A 21,350-nucleotide genomic window follows, 5' to 3' on the forward strand; every position below is an offset into this window, starting at 1 on the left:
GATTTTTCATATAAAGATCAAAGGAATTTCCTTTTATTACATGTTAAATATTTTTATCATGAAAGGATGTTGGATATTGTGGAATGCTTTATCTTCATCAATTAAGACAATCATGTGGTGTTATTCTTTGTTCTGTTAAGTTGTGTATTATATTGATCAATATTTGTATGTTGAACCATTCTTACATTCCAGAAATAAATGCCACTTGATCATAATGTATAATCATTTAAATATACTATGAAATTTCATTTGCTGGTATTTTGTTGAGCATTATTACATCAATATTTACAAAGTTCCATAATTTCTGTAATGCAATTTTCTTTTCTTGGACTACCTTTGTGTGGCTTTGGGTCGGGGTAATGCTGATCTCAAGGAATGATCTAGGGAGCTTTCCCTTCTCATTTTTTTTTTTTTGGAAATGTTTTGGAATGATTGTCATAAGTTCTTCTTTAAATGCTTTTAGAAATCATAAGTGAAACCATCTAGTTAGTGGCTTTTTGAGGGAGGGATGAATATTTGATTATAGATTTCATCTCTTTACTCCTCATAGGTATTACATTTTTTATTTCTTCATGGTTTAATCTTGGGAAGTTTTGTGTTTGTAAGAATATTTCTATTAATATTTCTTCTGGGTTATCCAATTTGTTGGTGTACAATTGCTCATAGTATTCATAATCTTTATTATGTCTATAGAACAGGTCCCCACTTTCTTTTCTGATTTTAGTAATTTGATTATTCTCTCTTTTTTCTCTTAGTCCATTTCACTAAAAGTTTGTCAGTTTTACTCATCTTTTTTCCAATGTCTGCTTCACCCATTTATTGCCATTTGTTGATTATCTTTTTCTTTGAGAATGGATTGGATTGTCTCTCTTCATATGTCAAGTAATTTTGGATTGTCTTCTGGACATTTTTATTGTTATATTGTTTAGACTCTGGATTTATGTTATAGACCTCAGAAACTAATTTAGGTTTTGGTTTTGGTGTGCATTGGACTTGATTAAAATCAAACTGTCCAGTCTATGGTGAGTTGTCACTCAGATCTCTCTTCAAACTGCTTCCACTTTGCTCTGCATAGATGTGGCTGAGCTATCCATCAGTAACGTGACCAGAGGTCGCACACATACATGACTTGTGGCTTCCATTCTCTGTCTCTCTCCTTTACAGGGTCCCTTCTCATTCTCCTGCAGCCCTGCTTGCCCCAGGATTCCTCCCTTTTTTTCTTTTTTCCAACCAGATATAAATAAAACATTCTCCTTTAACTTTAGTTATTCAATGCTATCAATTATTGTTGATTCTCTAAGAGCAAAGCAACAAACAGAACACTGCATCTTTACAGGTCATTTCTTCAAAGTTTCAAACTTCCACTAAAGTCTGCCTGCTTTGTTTTCCTTCCAGAATTTTCAGATTATATTTTCCAGAACGAATAGTTTTATCTTTAGGAGGGCCAGTTTGTCAAGTGCTTATTCTTCCATAAACCAAACACCTATGAATGCTATGATTTGGGAAGAATTAAAAGAAATCAATAATAATAATTCTGATAATAATTATACCAATGATACCATATAGAGAATTTGCAGAAAACCTAGAAATACATCTACACTTTTTACTTGGTCTTCTTTCTCTTTTGTCATTGTTTGAGCAGCTAGGATTTCTGCTGTGATTGTTTTCTTTTTCATACTTGGAAATCATTTTCTTATTTTTTCAATCAACACATCATTTTTATTTTATCCTGGCCTCATATGTCTGGCTATTGTACTTCTTTCCACACTAGACTGCTTCAATCAGTGTTTTCACAGTTGATTTCTTAACAATATCAAACTTTTACAAAAATAAATAAATGTAATATCTGATTAAAATGTGATGGCATATTTTTGATGAAGGTATAGAAGCCCTGTGCTAATGTTTTAATGAAAATGGCCTTCCTTTAATCCCTACCCCATCTTTCTGAATTCCTCAAATTGCTTTTTCAAAAGTATTGGTTTTGAGGCAGAGTCTTCTGATTTTATAATTCAACTTCCCTCCTCATCAGCTGTGCAATATATTGCAAATTATTAATTTTTAAAACATTTAACTTTTTTATTTATTAAATGTAATAATTAAAAGTACTTTATTAGTTTAAATGAGAAAATGTGGTAATTCTGGCATGATACCAGGTGTACTCTAAGTACTCAGTAATTATTAATAGTTATCTTCCCCAAAGAACCATATCTTAAAAATATAGCATTGTATTATATCAGAGTTTATTTAAACTGGATATCATAATTTTGCTTTAATAATAAATAATAGAGGTGAAAATGATATAGAAATAAAGTGATCATCAAAATCTGATTACTTTGTGGAATCATTTTAAATTATAGATGGAATATATATTGTGCATCTAGGTATCTCTTTTGCTGAAAAGGTATAATGCATATTTTATTACAGTAATTCTTTAACAAAATTTCATTATCTGAGTAAGAATCATATTAATTTAACTGCATACTTAATTGTTGGAGAAAAAATGATCTGAATGCTAATGTTCAGATTTATCTGTTTTGATGAGTACCTTCAGCAGTTGGATACAGAATTTCCATGGACAGCTATTTAAATCTCATAAAGTATAAAAACACTTTGTCATTATGTTTAATGAAGGTCAATTCTCTCTCAGTGATATTGGGGAAATTTTCTTATATTTGCAAATTATGTTAACATTAAGGATTATTTTGAGAACAAGTTTATAGATAAAATTTTATTATGGATTTTATTGTTTCTACTTATACATACATTAAAGAAACAAGATTAATGTCCCAAATAAGTTTCTATGTGATCTGCCATACAAAATGAAACCAAATGCCAGAGTTAAGCATTCCAAATTAAATAAAACTTTCAAAAGAAGAAATATATTTTAGTGATACAAACAGATTTATTAACTAAGTTTATGTCAATAAAATACAAAATTTCTCACATGAAAGAGTATGTTTTCTTGTAACATTTATTTGAGTTAAGCCTTTAAAAAAGTTTGAAATATAAGTGAATGAGGTACAGGGCAATAAAAGATGCTTTGGGAAAAGCTTGGTTTACTGCTTTGTATTAATATATTGATATTGGTAAGTAATCTGCAGTCTGATACAAACTATTTTTTCTCTAATTATCCTGTGGACACTCAAAGCATATATCCATTATTCTTCATTATATCCTTTTGAAAACATTTTATTTGGAAAAGTAGCATAACATCAAACATTTTAGGAAAGCATACTGTTTATTTTAGGGGATATGTGATGAATGGATAACCTTGGTAGGGTGTATCTGTAACAGTGTTGGACTGACACGCAGAGAATCTAGGTTTCAGCACTGGCTCTTTTACAAACTAACAGTCTAGTTTTCAGCATGTGATTTAACCTTTATCAGCATGGTGATTATGAACTATGTCAATTTAGCTAAGATGGAACTATATTTCCCAGAATTATCTGATATCCATGCTTCCATATTAAGTGGTAATGAAAATTTTGCTCAAGATTTGGAAGGCAGAGGGGAAGCAGCAGCTCTATGTTCTGAAATTCAGTGTTTGATGACATGCACTGTGGCAGCTGCCGCATGCTACCTGTGATCTGCTGGCTCCCCCTGTTATTGTGGGAAGTTCCAAGACCCACAGCACCTCCAACTCTTCTAAGATCACCTCTTTCAGTTTCTCCAATTTCTGAGTCAGAAAAATGTGTCACTCTAGGTTAGGGTACCAGCTTCTCCTACAAGTCACCTGCATCATCAAGGTTGAAGATGGTGGAAGAGAGACGCAAGTTTCACTTTGTCCTCACTCGTTCGGGTTTATCCTCATTCTCTTTCACTTCACGAGTAGCTATTCTTTCCAGCTGCTAGCCCAGTTGGCCTTTAGAAACTATAGCACTTTCATCAGCTACAAAGACCACAGACTTACACAGACTACTCCATCAGTTATGTCTGGTCAATATCAAATTTCTTTAAGTCCCTTATGCTCCATCTTTTATTGAGACTCTACTGTTCTAATCAAACCTAGGTTCCAGGTTAATTACTAGACAAGATGGGAATGTCTCAGAGTGTGTTACCTAGACAAGATAATGCTTGAAGAAAGAGTTCTATGGACAAATTCCTTTGGGAAATAATGTATTCCTTTGACATCTTGTGATGCTATCCATTAGTAGAACCCAACCAGCAGCTAGAGGACAAGGCAGCTTGTTGATGCTTTGTCTACAGTTAAACCTCCTGTGACACAAAGGAAGGTGGATGTGGATGTCAAGGGACAAATGCAGGATATCTAGCACAGACATGAAATCCCTTTTATAAAAGACACACTTTAGATTTCTCCTTTAACACTAAAATTCAATGACTATTTTACTATAATATAATAAGAAATATATATTTGGTCTCTGTCGCTGGTGCCTGGCACAGAGCTTCTAAAACCCTTGGGGATTTCATGAGTGACAAGGTGAGAGGAACATATTTATGATAAGCCCTCTTCAATCATACCTGGCTTATATGTTAATGAGGTGACTTGGAGGATGAAGGCTAGTTATCAGAAGAACTAACTATGTGATTAGAGACTTGGAATATTCAGTCTCATGCTTGACCTCTAGAGACGGAAAGAGATCTGAAGATTGACTTAATCACCAATAGCCGATTATTTTATCAATCATGCTTACTTAAGCTTCTATGAAAACCCTACACAACAGGGTTTGGGAACTTCTTGGTTGATGAACACATGGAGGTGTTGGGATGGTGGTGTGCCCAGATTGGGCATGAAAACTTCATGCATTCCCCCATCTCCATATCATGTCCCATGCATTTCTTTAATTTGGCTCTTCCTGAGTTGTATCTTCTATAATGAATCTATAATAGTAAGTAAAGCACTTTCTTGAGTTCTGTGAGCCATTCTAGAAAATTATTAAGACTGGAGGGAGGGTTGTGGGAACCCCTGATTTATAGCTAATTGGTCAGAAGTATAGATCGTAACTTGGGACTGGAAACTGATGTTTGATGTAGGGGACAGTGCCGAAATAAACCGTTAACTTGTGGGCTCTGATCTAAGTCTGATTATTTAGTGTCAGAATTGGCTAATATGAAGGGAAAAAAACCCACAGATTTGGCATTAGAAGTTTGGTGTGAATGTGGAAGAAACAATTTTTTTCTTTTTATTTACATATTACATTAATAATAATAATACTATTAATACTATTAATAATTATACTATCGGGCATCAGTGTCAGAAAATTTTTAAAAGACCTTTAGAAAATTGCAAAAGTAGTGCACTGCAGTGATTTTTAATCAACATGAATAAGAAATATGAAAGTAAGAAATGAAAATCATCATAATCCCATCATGACCTATATCTAACTAATCCTTGCATGAATTTTCTCCACATAGCCTTGGACTGACCCAGATCTGTGTTCTCACTTATAGTTCTTAAGAATAATTGTGGAATGTGCTGGGAATGCAACCTCTTGAGATAAGATTAAGTTGACCGGAACAGCCTGGGATCTACTTCTGTCCATCCCAGAAACAAGGATGGCCTTCACCACTTTATCCCCGAGACCCCCATTCTCCTAGTCTATAACGTCCAGGGTGAACTGCTTTCTAGTGTACTTAAGCTGTGTTGCAAGTGAAGTCACAGCACATAAAACTCCATTTGTCCCAGGCAGCTTTCTTTCCTGAGCCTTGGGTGACCAGCTCATGCTGAATTCTAGGTTTCTGTTGTCCCTTGCTGCCTATCTGTAGGTGATAAACCTGCTTTGTGTAACTTGTGTGTGTGTGGTGCTCTGCCTCACTGGACCTAGACAAGTTGGTAACCAGTGCTCAGTGAACCTATTATACTTTAAAATGATAATATATTGGTGTATATTTTTCCTTTCTTTGTATTGTGTGTATTCATTGTTTTAACAAAGTATCAGTTTATGGTTTTATTTTTCAACTTAATAGAACATTATGTATATTTATCATGTGATTATCATTGTTCTATAACACTTCATTTAATGACGGAATAGTAATATATTTGGGAATATATCAGAATTCCTGTTTAGGAAACTTTTGTTGCATATTATTTATTTTCTATTTTTTATTTTTATAAGGAGAAGGTCTATAAGCATCTTTACAAAAAAGGGGCAAAATTAAATCTTTTAAACAATCAATCTGCATGTACCTGGCAAAACAAATGCCTGACCTATAAGAATAGGTGATGCTTTTCCTTGATGGTGTTGCCATGTTGGCACATCCTAACTGAATATACCATTATCTTTTGGTACTTGCTTCCACAGGTTTTAGGAAAAATGCTAAGCCAAAATGTGTTGTATTTTAATGGCTTTTAATACATATTCCAAAACTTTTTTTCATAGATATTGTTAGGGTACTTGCCCAGGGCAATATTTAATATTCTAATTCTTTTATATGTGTTGCCATTCTGCTTAGAAAAATGGGTTTCTTGTTTTTTAATTTGCTTTTATTTTATCATTAGTGATTGTGAACATTATGTTTATAAACATTACTATAAATTATTGGAGAGTTGCTGAAGTTCTTGGTTCACCTTTTTTGAAAATGTCATTTTTTTCTAATTTTAAAATAATTCTTTGTGTACTAAGAGTAGTATATTTTATGCTTAGATAGAATATTTTTTTAAACATAGTTTTGTTGCTGATGCTTCTGAGGTTAAAAATTAGTTATTTTTATGTTATCAGTTATGTTTTTTCTCTTTAGATTATAAATACTTATTATTTTTCCTCTAGTACTTTTGTGCTTTTTTCCTCTTCCACTTTAAAAATATTATTTTATTGAGTAAGAACACCTAACATGTGATCTGCCCTCTTAACAAATTTCTAAGTGTACAATACATTATTGTTATTATACATTGTTGGGTACAATGTTATACAGAAGATCTTTAGAGCTTATTCATCTTGCTTAACTGAAATTTTATGCCCACTGATTAGTAACTCTACATTTCTCCCCACCTTCAACCCCTGGAAACCTTTATTCCACTCTTTGATTCTATGAATTTGAGTATTTTGGATAGCCCGTTTAAGTGGAATCATGCAATATTTGTCTTGTTACTGGCTTGTTTTACTTTGCATAATGTCTTCAAGGTTCATTCATGTTGTCATGCATTGCAGAAATTCCTTCTTTCTAAAGGCTGAAAAATATTTTATTAGATGAATATACCACATTTTCTTTACCCATTCATCTTTCAGTGGACAGTTATGTTCTTTCCATATCTTGACTATTGTGAATAGTGGTGCAGTGAACATGGGAATGCAAATATTCCTTTGGGATCCTGATCTTTGGTACCACCTTCCTCCACTCCCAATTTTAAATCTGTAATTCATGCATAATTAATTTGTATATAAATTGAAGGCTTAAACTAATTATTCTCAGAAAAGTTAGCTAGTTGTAGAAACATGATTAATTTTAATACTCTAACTTATACCTGAAAAGATTCCTTTACTTTACAAATGAATTTTATGTATACTTGAATCTGTTTCTATAGTTTCTATTCTCTATAGTTTTATAATATATTTTTATAACAGATACATTCAGTGCCTTTAGTTATTCATAATTTTCAAAATTTATTTTTCAAGATAAAACGTTAAATACTTTTAAAACATTCAAAAAATATCAGGTTGCATCTTGGTTTTACCTCTCATTTATATTGCAGCTATGATGGGCAGTATAGTGCGTGCTTCAATCAAATCCTAACAGTGCAGGTGGATAGCACTTTGATTCATGACTGGAAGCCTATCCCCTCCTACTGCGATTTCCCTATTGATGGTGCTATGGCCAGTATGCAACCTGAAAGTGGAGAGAACTAACTGCCCATGGGACAAAGTGCTGACCAAGAAGAAAAGGCAAATATTGGGTACATACCATTTTTCTTCTTCCCCTTAATGAACACTCTTGAAATTTAGTTTACTTGTTATTTTAGGGTGATGATCCTACAAAAGGGGTCAGTTATTGGGTTCTCTAATTAAATAATGCACCCCTCTCTCATCCACTATCTCACTCATTTTGGTTCTTACCCTTGGTTTCTTGGGATGGGACTCTTTAATAAAGCAAAAACTCAATAGTCACATGCCTCAGGCTATACTTTCTGGTGAATTCAATCTAAGCTAGCATTAAAAAAAGTAATAAATTTGTTTTAGGATTATTGTTAAATATTTTTCTCAGTTTTATGTTATATTGCTCAGTATTTTTTTTCTTTGTTTTTTTGTGAGATAGATTCTCACTCTATTGCCCTGGCTAGAATGCCGTGGCATCAGCCTAGCTCACAGCAACCTCAAACTCATGGGCTCAAGTGATCCTCCTGTCTCAGCCTCCCGAGTTGCTGGGACTACAGGCATGCACCACCATGCCCAGCTAATTTTTTTCTGTATAGTTTTAGTTGTCCAGCTAATTTCTTTCTATTTTTTTAGTAGAGACAGGGTCTCACTCTTGCTCAGGCTGGTCTTGAACTCCTGAGCTCAAATAATCCACCTGCCTCGGCCTCCCAGAGTGCTAGGATTACAGGCATGAGCCACCACGCCCTGCCCATGCTCAGTATTTTATAAATATTACTTCATGTCATAATTTCAAATTAATGATAAAAATAATTATGAAAATATTGTGTTATTTAATCCCTTTTTTATTAGAAAAAAGGACTACATCTCATCAATTATTGAGCTTGGCTACTACCACCTAGGTCTTAATATGTTAATAAACTACCAGAGTGAAACAAGTGTAAATTGCAGGAAAAAAAAAAGTGACTATGCTTCTCAGGTGACTGAGGTACATAGAATAACTGAGCTATTATACAATCAAAAAGCAGCAGGCCTATTTAAGAAATGGACCACGAAATATAAAACAAACTCTCTAGGTTACTTTTTCAGTTTTTGTACATCAAAATTTCAATTTCAGGCCTACTTTCTTTTTATAAAACAAAGAATTGGTGGTTGAGAAGAATTTCTTTAATTTTGCTTTCTAATTTTCTTTACCATGAATGAAGTACAATAAGGATTATGGTTATAAATATACCACACACATCATAAATATGCACATACAATGTGTATATTTCCATACGATGAAAATTTACTATATAATCTGGTCAGTATAACTTAAATTCATTTGTATCAGAATACATAATTTCTTGAGGAAAATCAGTGGGAAAAATTATGCATTCAAAATATTTGCTGCCAGATCACTTCATGCTAGGCTTTGGTGGAGGAACTACTTTTCTTCCTTCATTTAGGAAAAGACCTGTTTTATGCCTATTCCTTTTGCATAAATATCTACAGCTCCCTCTTATACTCTCAGTTCTCCTAGTTTGGACAAATTATATGGTCAAACTAGATAATGGCCCATGTGCCAGAAAACAACTAAATAAATGCATAAATAAGAAGCATATCTGGTAGTCACAGGTGCTAAGTTGTACATGGGTTAAACACATCAGAGTGGTGGGTTTTGTCCATTTCAGACTTCAGTGTGGAAATGACATATAAGCTGACACCTGTAGCTAGTCAGATGAAGATCAGGAGAAATCGAGGAAGAAGGAAAGCTAGCTGAAATACTCTAATGTGGGAACAAGTTGTCATATTTAGAGAAAAGAAAGAAAACCCTGATCTGGCTGCGGAGGGCAGTGAGAAAATGGTGGGAGTGGAGCTTAAATAGTTCACAGATGTAGGCAGGGCCCAGATCATCAGGGCTGTGTAAACCAATGTAAAGAACGTTGATCTTATTCTAAGTTTTATGGGGAGCTATTGAAAAATTAAGTAGGAGAGTGATATAACCTAATTTATGTTTCAAAAAAGCATTCTAATTTTTCAATGAAGATCGGATTATAGGGGGAAAGAGTGGTTGGAAGTAAGCGATAATGAGGATTTGAGACAGAATGCATATACTAGCTTGGAAAAAGTGTGTTCGAGATGCCTTTGGTAGGCATTCTTGCCACAGATTAGATAATCAATGGGGAAGGTTGTGAGAGAAGGAATATATGTAGATTATAGACTTTGGGGTTGAAGAATTTTGTGCCCAGATGAGCCATTTATTGACAAGAGGAACATAGGTAGAGAAACAGACTAGGGCACAGGGAATAAAATATTCTGTTTCTGTGCTATTAAATTCATAATATCTATTTAAGATTCAACTTAAGATACCATATAGGTAATTGAATATTCCAGTGTACAGTGTTATTGAAGTGAAAGAGTTAGAAGTAAAGATTTATGAGTTATTGACATGCAGATGATATTTAAAGCCACAGGGATGAATGAGATGTTTTAAAAAAGACATGAGGGTATCAGTGAATTTAATCTACCTCCTGTGTTCTTTCTCCTATCTCCTCCAGATTTTTGGTAGCGGAGACATTTGTCTATTGTCAGAGCATGTAATATTTTCATTCTATTCATTCTACTTATTGTTGCCTGACTTTTCATTTTAAATCTGTAGTTAAATGTACAACCTTGCTAGTTTTCTTACGTGTTTCTTGCTTGGCTAGGGTTCACCTTCTAGTGGTACCCTCCCTCAAGATGGTGTCATATAAACAATATTCCCCAAGTTCTTGCATATTTAAATCTATGTCTGTAAACTTTATGTCTTATAGGTTTTTCTCGTTCTATTTTGCAGATAAATGTTGCTGTGGATAAGTCTGACTCCTAAGGATTTTCTTTTCTTTATACTTTTGCCTGGCTCCTTATAGAATTTTTTTCATCTTGAAATTTTAATAATTGTGATATACGTTGATTATCACTCAATTTCTTCTGGTATGTACTATAATACATAGTTTGAAGCTTTACTAATTTTAATAAATTCTTCCTTTAGATATATTTTTCAATTTTTTTCTGTTTTATTATTTTAATAATTATCTCTGGTGGCTCTAATTTTGAGCATTGGCAACCTGTTTCCATTTTCTGTTTCTATTATTTTCTAATGCCTTCAGTCTATTATCATTTTAATTATTTTCTTATTTGTTTATTCTAAGATTTTCAGTGTGATTTAAAATATTTGCATTCTCTTGTTTGTCCTTTCTAATTTAAGTTTTATTTCTATAATATTTTTTTCTTGTATTTCTTCTCTGAGTTTTCTAGTTCCCATTTCAACTTCTCATTTTGTCTGGCTCTCACTGACTAGTAACTGGTTACCTATTCTACAAGTATTTGTATATCTACTTTGTAGTAGATATACAAATGTAACTTGTAACTGGAATTGCTCATTCACTGACATAAGAAAGCTTTCAGGAAAAGTTGGATTGGCTCCATCACATTGCAGATGTCTGCCTACGTTTAGTTCTAGATTTAGTTACATATGTGGATCTGGACCTCAGAAGATAAGTTTCACTAGAAATAAGGATTAGAGAGTGGGTGTAGTGGCTCACACCTGTAGTCCTAGCACTTTGGGAAGCTGAGGATGGGTGGATTACTGGAGTCCAGAAGTTTGAAACTAGCCTACACAACATAGCAAGGCCCAGTTTCTACAAAAATAGAAAGATTAGCCAGGCATAGTCGTGCTGCGCACCTGGGGTCCCAGCTACTCAGGAGGCTGAGGCAGGAGGACTCCTTGAGCTCAGGAGTTTGAGGTTGCAGTGGACTATGACAATGCCACTGCACATTAGCCTGAGCAATAAAGCAAGACCCTGTCTCAAAAAACAAACACCCCACCCCCCAAAAAAAATCCCAAAACAAAATAAAAAAGATTTGAGAGCCATCCATATCAGTGTTTCTAAAAGTGGTGTGTTGCATTAGAATAGCATAGGCACTTTGTTATAAACATATATTTTGGGGCTAAATTTTAGAATTTTAACAGGTGGTAGCATAGAATTCATACTTTCAACAGTTGCTTAACTATGCACCCACAACATTTGAGGACTACAATATAGAAGATAGTTGAAGCCAAGGAGTAGGTGAGATGACTAGGGACATGCGAAGTTCATAGGGAAGAGGACCTGGGATAGAACTTTGTGACTTACCATCCTTATGAGATAGGCAGTTAAGGAAAATGCTGCAAAGGAGACTGAGTAGAGTCACAGAGAGCCAAGGAAAAATAGAGGAAACTATGGAAAGACAATAGAATTTCAAGGAGATTGTGGAGAATAGTGCGAAATCTTGTTCCAAGATCTAGTAAAATTAGGAGTGGAACACATTCATCATAAAATTTGCAAAAAGTAGGTTGCTAGAGCCATGTCCCCAGAGTGAAGGAAGTTGTTGGCAGATTATGGTTGCAGAGGAGGTGAGATATAGAAAGAGTATATATAGGCCCGGTTTTGACTAATTATAGTGCATAGGCTAAATCTGGCCTGGAACCTGTTCTTACGCAGCTTGGAAAGTAAAAACTGTTTTTTTTTTTTTTTTTTTGTAGTTTTAAGGGTTGAAAAAAAAATAAAAGGAAACATAACATCTTGAGAAAAATGAAAATTTTATTAAATTCAAATATCAGATCCATAAATAAAGTTTTATCAAAACACAGCTGCACTCATTTGAATATCTATTGTCTATGACTACTTTCACCCTGCTATGGCAGAGAGGAGTAGTTGCAGCGAAGACCCTATGTTTCACAAAGCCTAAAATGTTTACGTGCTGTCTCTTTACAGAAAAGGTTGCTGACCTCTGGTAGAGACAATTTCTTTGCAACTTTGTGAAGAGAGGAGAGAGGTAGATGTTTTGGAAGGGATTTTGGAGAATAATAAATTTTTTAATGAAAAATACTTGAATGTTTTAAAATGTTATCAGAAAAGATTCAGCAAAAAGAAAAAGAAAGGGCATACTTGAAAAAATGAGACAGTAAGGAGGTAAAAGATATAGAATAGATGAGAGAGGAACATTTAAATCTCCCCTATGAATCTTGGTAGAAGAAGAGAGGGGGCATGTAGATGCAGGTAAGTATAGAGATTTGGTGGCAGAAAAAAGCTTCTGGATATGAAGGAAGGGGAAGATACATCCACTTGGCATTCTTCTTTGATAACTTTTGCAATAAAACAACACTCGGAAAATGTACTAATACTGTTGTAATCTCATCCAAAGAATAAAATTCTGTGATAATAAGAAATATCTATATCTGGAAAGTTAGTTTCTTGAATTTCTAATTTGTTCTAGCACACATATTTGGGGAATAGAATATTCCTTAGCTTGATCGTTTTTGTTGCATTTTTCCTTTAGTAATATAATATTGGAAAACATTTTGGGTAGCATTTAAAAATTTGCTATTTCTATGTTTTCTCAGTTCACTGATTTAGTGCCTGCTATATTTCTTTTGTAGCACTTATTACTGAAATCTTTACTTCAAATTTTCTTTTATAATAAATAGTTTTGTATAAAGAAATAGTTTTAGGTTCTTACTCATTGTCCCTTTAATTTACATCCTATTCAACTAAAATTCCATTAACTTGAATTTTTAAAAATGGCATCCCCTTGAATATCTTCTGATAAAGTGGAGTAATAAACATTTGTATATTTTTAAGAAATTGTTTTTAATGGCTATTAAAAAATTCTAGCTAAGCCAATACCTGCCACTTGAAATTTTAGAGTTTAAAATCATTAGTATCTCTTTTATAAATAATAGTAACACAGTAAAGTGTTAATCACTTTAGGAGTATTTGGATGTAATGATTATTAGGATTTCTAGGCCATTTATTAATCTTATTTGAGGATACTTACACTATTATCTATTAGGCAGTTCTCTAGGCACAGATACACAGATATTTCATTTCTACTATATAATTTTTGTTGTTTAATTCTTTTTCATTCCCTCAGTTAAAACTTTGAAAATACGCGCTCAATTTAATTGTTTTCCATGAATAGTTATGTATTATCTTCTCAAGTGCTTAGTAATAAAATATTTTCATTGCTGTTCAATGTCATCTGATTCAGTCATTTTGAGGAAGTCTAGTGTAGGAGCTATCATAAAATGCCATCCAATAAATGCAGGTTTACGGGTTGAAATAGATTCTTAGGTTCTTTAGCTTTTAAGGGAAATTATGTCTCAAAAATAAATATGTGCATTGAAAAGCATTTTTATGATCAGATTTATAAGGGATAATTATCATAAATTTTTAGAAGAAAGAGACTAGAATTTAACTAAAGTGTGAAGTGAACTCTTGAACAATGATGATTTAAAATTCATGTCTCTATTACATGAACTGGAAATAATATTTTACTCTGTTTTATTCAGAAGATTGTGTTAGACTGGTTTCAATGAGGAGCACAAAGCCAAAATGGAATTAAACCTGTAAAAGATTCCTTGGGAGCAAAAACCTGTGAAGGATAAAGTTAGATGGAACATAAAAGGTTGGGTGAGATTTCAGAACATGATTCAGGTCTGACAACTATGGAAAAAAGGAGGGAAGGAGAAGCATTGGATAGGAAGAGTATTAAACTTCAATATAACTCTGTACTTGTTTACGAGAGCCACCATAACAAAATGCCACAGACTTGGTAGCTTAAACATCAGAAATTTATTTCCTCACAGTTCTGAAGGCTCAAAATTCATAATCAAGGTGTGGGTTGGCACGGTTGTGAGGGTCTCTCTCCTAGGCTTGTAGATGGCTGGTTTATCTTCATATGGTCTTCCTTCTGTGTCTGTGTCTTAATCTTCCCTTCTAATAAGGACAGCAATCGTATTGGTTTAGTACCCAACCATATAACATCATCTTACTCCAATTACCTCTTAAAGGTCCTGTCTCCAAGTGCATTCACATTTTGGGGTACTAGAGATTAGGACTTCAACATATGAATTTTGAAGTGACATAATTCAGTCCATAAAATTTCAAGAAAAATTTAGACAGGCCAATGGGAAGCCAAAATAGTGGAGCATTTCCCAGTGTGACAGTAATGGGCCAGCATTAAAACCTCTACCCTGCTCAGGCACTGCCTGGAAGTAATCCCTGGACAATGCAGCATGGCACAAACTTAGTGTTGGATTCATAAGGGCAGCAGCTAGGAATATCAGTTGACTGTATTTCCTATAGCAATAGATCTGAGCATTGTGTTTTTGTAGCTATCACAAATACAATTCTAGCATTTGCTTTTAAGTATCAGCAAAGGATGGGGTCTTAAGACAATGCATATTCATTTTACAAAAACAAAGGCTCTGAATTACCAAGAACATTTCCCTTTATTCAAATGGATATTAGTAGCAGCAAAATTCATATTAAAGTTTAAAACATGCCAAACTTTTACCAAATGTTATAAAATCTGAAGTGCAATTGATAGAGTAATATTAGAAAATCTATAGAATATATATGCCTTTCAAACAGGGCAATGCTTTGCATACTGACACAAGAAACTTGTTCATCCAATACCAAAACAATTTTGTAGCAACTGTGGCCATAAAATCCTCTTAAAATGGACTATCTCAGACTTGGAAGGGGTTGACAAAATTCACATTACTTTGTTGGATAGAGCAGTGCATACCTTCACATCTCATGATGAGTGGACAATTGATTAGATCAGTGTTTTCCAAACTGGTAAGAGGAGCTGCCTGGAAGTGTGTGGTGGTGAATATGGGTAAGGGAATCAGGCGGAGGGTGTTTGTAGATTAGGAAGGTGGATCTCCTGCATTTCTTTTTGTCTCACCTGCTCAATATTTGCCAGATCATTATCTTCTTCAATTAGAAAAGCTGTATTCTTACAGTTTATTAAGGTCCTATATTGAGTCCTTTGTAAAATGTATTCTGTTATAATTAACAATGAAAAAATACTGTGACTTATAATACTCCAATCAACAATAAAATAAGGAATGAACAACTATGGCAGATAACCAGCCTAACCTGTTCCCTCTGGACTGTCAAGTGATTTAACCAATAGAAGGACATAAAGTGAGTGTAAACATAGAACAAATACAGAGTGTGTTTTAATAAAAAGGGGAAGGAGAATACAGATATTATTTACACAATATTCATTTGAAATATGGTTTTTCATCTTCAGTTGTCATTGTTCCAAGATGGCGATGTATGTTTTCTTACATCTATCCTCCTCAATAAACTGTCAGGTTTATGCAACTAGGGCTATTTCTAGTTTTCTTCATCTTCTTATCTCTGTTTCTCAGCCTGTAATAGGAACTTAAATTAAAAAAAAATGTTTTTCTCTTTTAATTTCTGTTGGTAAATAATATATGATCCCATACATTAATAACATATTGAAGTCATTCAATCTTTGAGAAATAGTTATAATGATAAGCTTTTTATTACCATATTTCTTCAATATGTTATCTTAGGTATAGGAATAACATGAAAATATCACCCTATTTGGCTGCCAGTAAACCTACAGCTATTATTATCTTCCAATGTAACACTGAACTTTTGTCATTGTTGACTATGAAAAGATAACTTGTGCATATTAAAATTAAAATAAATGAATTAATTTCTTCTTAAAAGAGAATTCCATCCTGGGATCAAAATTCTCTGTGAATTGTTATATATCTTCAATTTACCTTTCAAGGAGTAAATAGTTAAATGTATGTGCACAATTCAGAGGGCATAGTATGAACAGTAGCATGCAGCACAAATTAAATTTTAATGACTATTGAGGACAGCATGATTCAAGGTTCTTTATCAAAAATCATTTTGTCAAAATTTTTTCATCTTTTGGGAGGCAAAATGTTAGTATTTCTTTACTAGGAGATTCAGTAGGCTGAATAATGATCCTTTTCCACCCAAAGATATCAATGTTCTAAATTCTGAAACCTGTGAAAGTTACCTTATGTGGCAAAAATCAACTTGCAGATGTGATTACACGGAGGGCCTGGACATAGAAAGATTAGTTTGCATTGCCCAGGTGGCCCTTATATATAGTCCTGCATCCTTATAAGATAGAGGCAAAAGGACACTTAACATAGAAAGAAGACAGACGGCCATGCGATTAGACAGCCATGTGATTACGGAGGCAGAGAGTATAGCGATGCAGCCACAAGGAATCTGCCACTTGTTTTTATCCATTAATGGAGTATAGTGGCCAAAGAAAATGTACGGTCATTTTACAAAAATAAAAGCATTCAATTATTAATGTCATTTTACCGTTTTCAAATGGACATTGATGACAGTTGCAAAAAACATCTCAAAGTTAAAATAAACCCAACATTATAAAGTGTGAAGTATAATTTAAAGAGTAGTACTGGCAAATCAGTCAAACTATATATGCTTTTGGAACAGGGCAATGATCTGTCTATTAATATAAGATACCAGATACTAGAAGCTGGAAAAAAGCCAAAGGTTTGATTTTTCCCTAAAGTCTCCATAGGGTGGTAGGCTCTTTTGATACCTTGTTTTCAATCCAGACTTCTGGATACCATGAATGTGAGATCATAAATTTCTTTTGTTTTACTTCACCAAGTTTGTGGTAATTTGTAATAGCACGTTCAGGAAACTAATATTAAAGGTATAATGCAAAATTTATTTTGAGCGAACTTTCAATTTTAGTGCTCATCTTAAATGTAAGTTTTAACAAACTTATGGAAAACATTTTAAAAATGAAAACTTTCATCAAAATGGTGTGATAGACAAAATATATTTTTTTCAGAACTTTCATTTATGAGTCAGAATATAACTAGTAAACAGAGTGCAAGATATTTGAAAAAATAATTTTGTTTAATTCATATTTTTTAGTTAACTGATAGGGTTTTTCATCTGAAGTGTTTTGTTGATCTGTCAGTGAGTATTTTTTAATCCTTTAAGCACCGTGAAATTCACTGAACTATCTGATAAAAGAACAAATCTTTTAAAAATATCTTTTCTCTTGCCACGATACCTACTGATCTCTGTTTTATTCTGAATTCTTTTGAAAGTTATACCTGACAGGGAATTAAAAGTATAGCATGAATCTAAATTCTAGCAACACACAGTCAGTTATTGTTTAGTAATATTTATCCTTAAATAAAATCCTTAATACTTGGCCTTCTATATAAAGAAGCAATAACATTTAAAGGAAGATCTGTGCAAGTTTAGAGAAACAAGATGCTGTAACAACCACTGAAGTAGAGAGGATGCGTAGCTGTCCATATCTCAAGAAACTTCTCAGTGTGGTATTCTTGAATTTGGTAATAAATCTGCCCCCAAAGCTATGCAGGTTCAAAAGCCTGACTTTGTTTGTTACTCACAATGGATCCAGTGATAGTAAAGTGTCTCACATTCATTCTTCTGAGCCTTGAGGATATACTACTAAAGATAAAAACAAAACAACACAAGACTAAAACAAAAATAGAACAAAACAAAAAGAAGATGGGGAAGATAGATACACGTAAAGTTATCAGCAATTGTGATAAGTACTGTGCAGAAAAATTAGGATAGGGTAGATATAACATGCTCTAGGATAGTTGTTATTTTATGAATTTGATCAGGAACTTTTCACTATTGTACCTATTTCAAGACATAAGCCAAACAGAAATCTGGGAGAACATTCTATGTGGAAAGTCTATCAAGAATTCAGAGGGAGTGAAGCCAGATCATGCAGGTCCTTGTAGGCTGTTGTAATGACTTTGGCTCTTACTGAGTGAGAAGGAAAGCCATGGCACAGGTAAGGGTATGTTAATAATAACCAATGGTGAAAAAATGATGAAAGAGTTCTTATATGATGGATTTTATTTTATTTTTTTCCATGAAGTTTTGCAACTGAGAACCTAGTCTGATACATCTGTGAAGCAAGATGATCATTTGGGAATAAAATGTTGGTCAGAGGTAAGAAGGAAGACAGAGAAGTTATGAAATACTGTTTCTAACATCTGAAAAGTGATAATGCTAATATAAACTGATGATTTGAACGTTGTAACTATGAATTTAAGGGCAGCCAGAATAGAAGAGTTGTGTGTATGTGTGTGTGTGTGTGTGTGTGTGTGTGTGTGTATACACCCCTAGTTGGGGTATGTTTGAAACACTTGTGTAGTTTCTTATCCATGATAAAAATGACATTATAAAATAATAAAATATTTGAATCTATTTAATACTGGAATGTTTGAGCTATGGATCAGGAATCACCACCAGTTTTGACAAATATTGATGCATTATTGGGAATGTCAGAAAATTATTTGTGATTCCAATGTATAATTCTGGTGCGAACCTGGGAACTTTCCCACTAACATCAGGAACAAGGCAAAGAGTTCCCTTTTCACCACTCCTTTTCAACATTATACTGGAAGATATAGTTAATATAAAAATTCCAAAAAAGGAAATAGAAGGTAAACAGACTGGGAAAGAAGAAATAAAGCTGTCTTTTTTTCACAGACAACATAACTATGTGGAAAATATGAAAGAACCAACCAAAAACTCCTGGAACTAATATACAATTATAGCAATGCTGCAGGATACAAGGTTAATATATAAAAGTCAATCACCTACCTATATACCAGAAATGAACAAGTGAAATTTGAAATTAAAAACTCAATATAGGGGAGGGAGGCAAGATGGTAGGTGAGAAACTCCTCCAGCCAGAGCAACTCTGCAAGAAGGAGAAATTTTAGATGAAAGAGAAAAAAACAGACAGACAGACAAACATAGATCAGATGGGGGTTGGAAGGAAGGATGCTTGAATCTACAGGAGACTCCACAGAAAGAGGGTACAGAGCAGAACTGGAGGGGAGAAAGGAATTAGCATGGATTAAGCCCTGAGAGGTTTGGAGACCAGCGAGAAGGGTAGGTGGAGCAGTTAAAATTCCCCTTCCTTGCGTCTTAGATTGCTGGCAGGCTCCCAAGCTGCCGAATAGACCTGCCAGACACCAGCCCAGAGACCGCTGCTGCCAGTGAGTGGAGAGCCACTTGTGGACTGCACCAGGCTCCCAGCTCCCTCAGGACACCTCCCGCCCCACAGACCACAGATGGTCAGCAGGCGCCATATTGCTTTTATCCTCCCTGGGCTGTCTCAAATCCTTAGAATTAATCTTGTTCATCCCAACACAGACATTCCCCATCTCTGGCCCAGACTGCAGGAGCCACAGTTGTCCAGTGAGCCCCAGGATATCTGTGAGACTCCAGAGCCCAGTCATTCTGGGAGGCCTATTTCCTGGAAAGAGGATCAAGACTACTGTATGCTGTCCTTCCTGCACCTAGTCCTTTATTCTCCTCTTCCCTTCTTCTACCCACAGCTGCTGAGAGAGACAATTTAGCCACAAATCAGAAGCATTCACAGGGAGCTTAGATCTTTTCTTTTGGGGCCCTGCAATGAACTGAAGGGTGCTCAGACTCTGAGCTCTCTACCCACTGGCCCTTCCTGGTGATGCTTACCTGGTGACTCCAGGTGAGTGGGGCAAACCCTGAGGCAGAGGGACATTGATCCAGCTTGGGCACACCATAGGGGACTTTGGCCCAGAATTCTTCTCCCTGGTATGGTAAGGGATTGATCTCTGGGGTCCAGGACACAGGCCTGCAGGCCAGATTCTGTTCACCTAGGTTTTGATGCATTGCCCAGGGGCACAGAGGGGATCTTTGTGAATTAGTTTACTGAGGTGTGTATGCCTTCAGGGGCAAATCACAGTGGATCCTAGCCACAGTGTGCTCATGAGGCTTCCCTCCTCCCATGGGAAGGCCAAGCTCCCAGCTGAGGTGGTGATCCTGGGCAAGTAATCTCCCAGTCCACATCACAGTCATGGGGGAGCTCAGCTGGCTTGAGGCCTGCCTGCCTGCAGAGGCCTAGGAGAAGTTGCGGAATATGGGATGGTGGACAGGAGCAAGGCCTGCTCCAGACTGCCAGACTGTGGGTCTTAGAAGCTCTACCTCCCCACCCATACTTTCTGGTTAGTGGGGCCACTTCAGCCCCTCTCTGGCAGCTTTGCCTAGAGGCAGGGAACAGACATTTGACCCCTGATAAAAGATATGTACACTATAATGTTTATAGCAACACAATTCACAATTGCAAAGATGTGGAAACAACCCAAGCCCCCATCAATACAAGAGTGGGTTAGTAAAATGTGGTATATGTACACCATAGAGTACTACTACTCAGCCACAAAAAACAGTGGTGAACTCTTGTATTATCCTGGATTGAGCTGGATGGAACCCATTCTACTAAGTGAAGTATCACAAGAATGGAAGAACCAGAACCACACTTACCCACAATCAAATTGATATTAATGGATTAACACTTATGTGCACATACAGTAGTAACATTCATCGAGTGTTTGGCAGGTGGGGAGGGGATTGTAATGGATGGGTATATTCATACCTAACGAGTGCAGTGTGAACCATCTGAGGGATGGACATGCTTGAAGCTCTGATTTGGGTGGGACAAATGCAATATATGTAACCTAACCATGATATTCTGAAATTAAAAATAAATAAATAAAAACTCAATATAATTTACATTAGTACCACCAAAAATGATATACTCAGGTATAAATCCAACAAAATATGTACAAGATTTATATGGGGAAATCTACAAAACTCTGATGAAAGAAATGAAAGAAGAACTAAATAAATG

Source organism: Microcebus murinus, chromosome 2 (assembly GCF_040939455.1).
Source record: "Microcebus murinus isolate Inina chromosome 2, M.murinus_Inina_mat1.0, whole genome shotgun sequence".
NCBI classification, from domain to species: Eukaryota; Metazoa; Chordata; class Mammalia; order Primates; family Cheirogaleidae; genus Microcebus; species Microcebus murinus.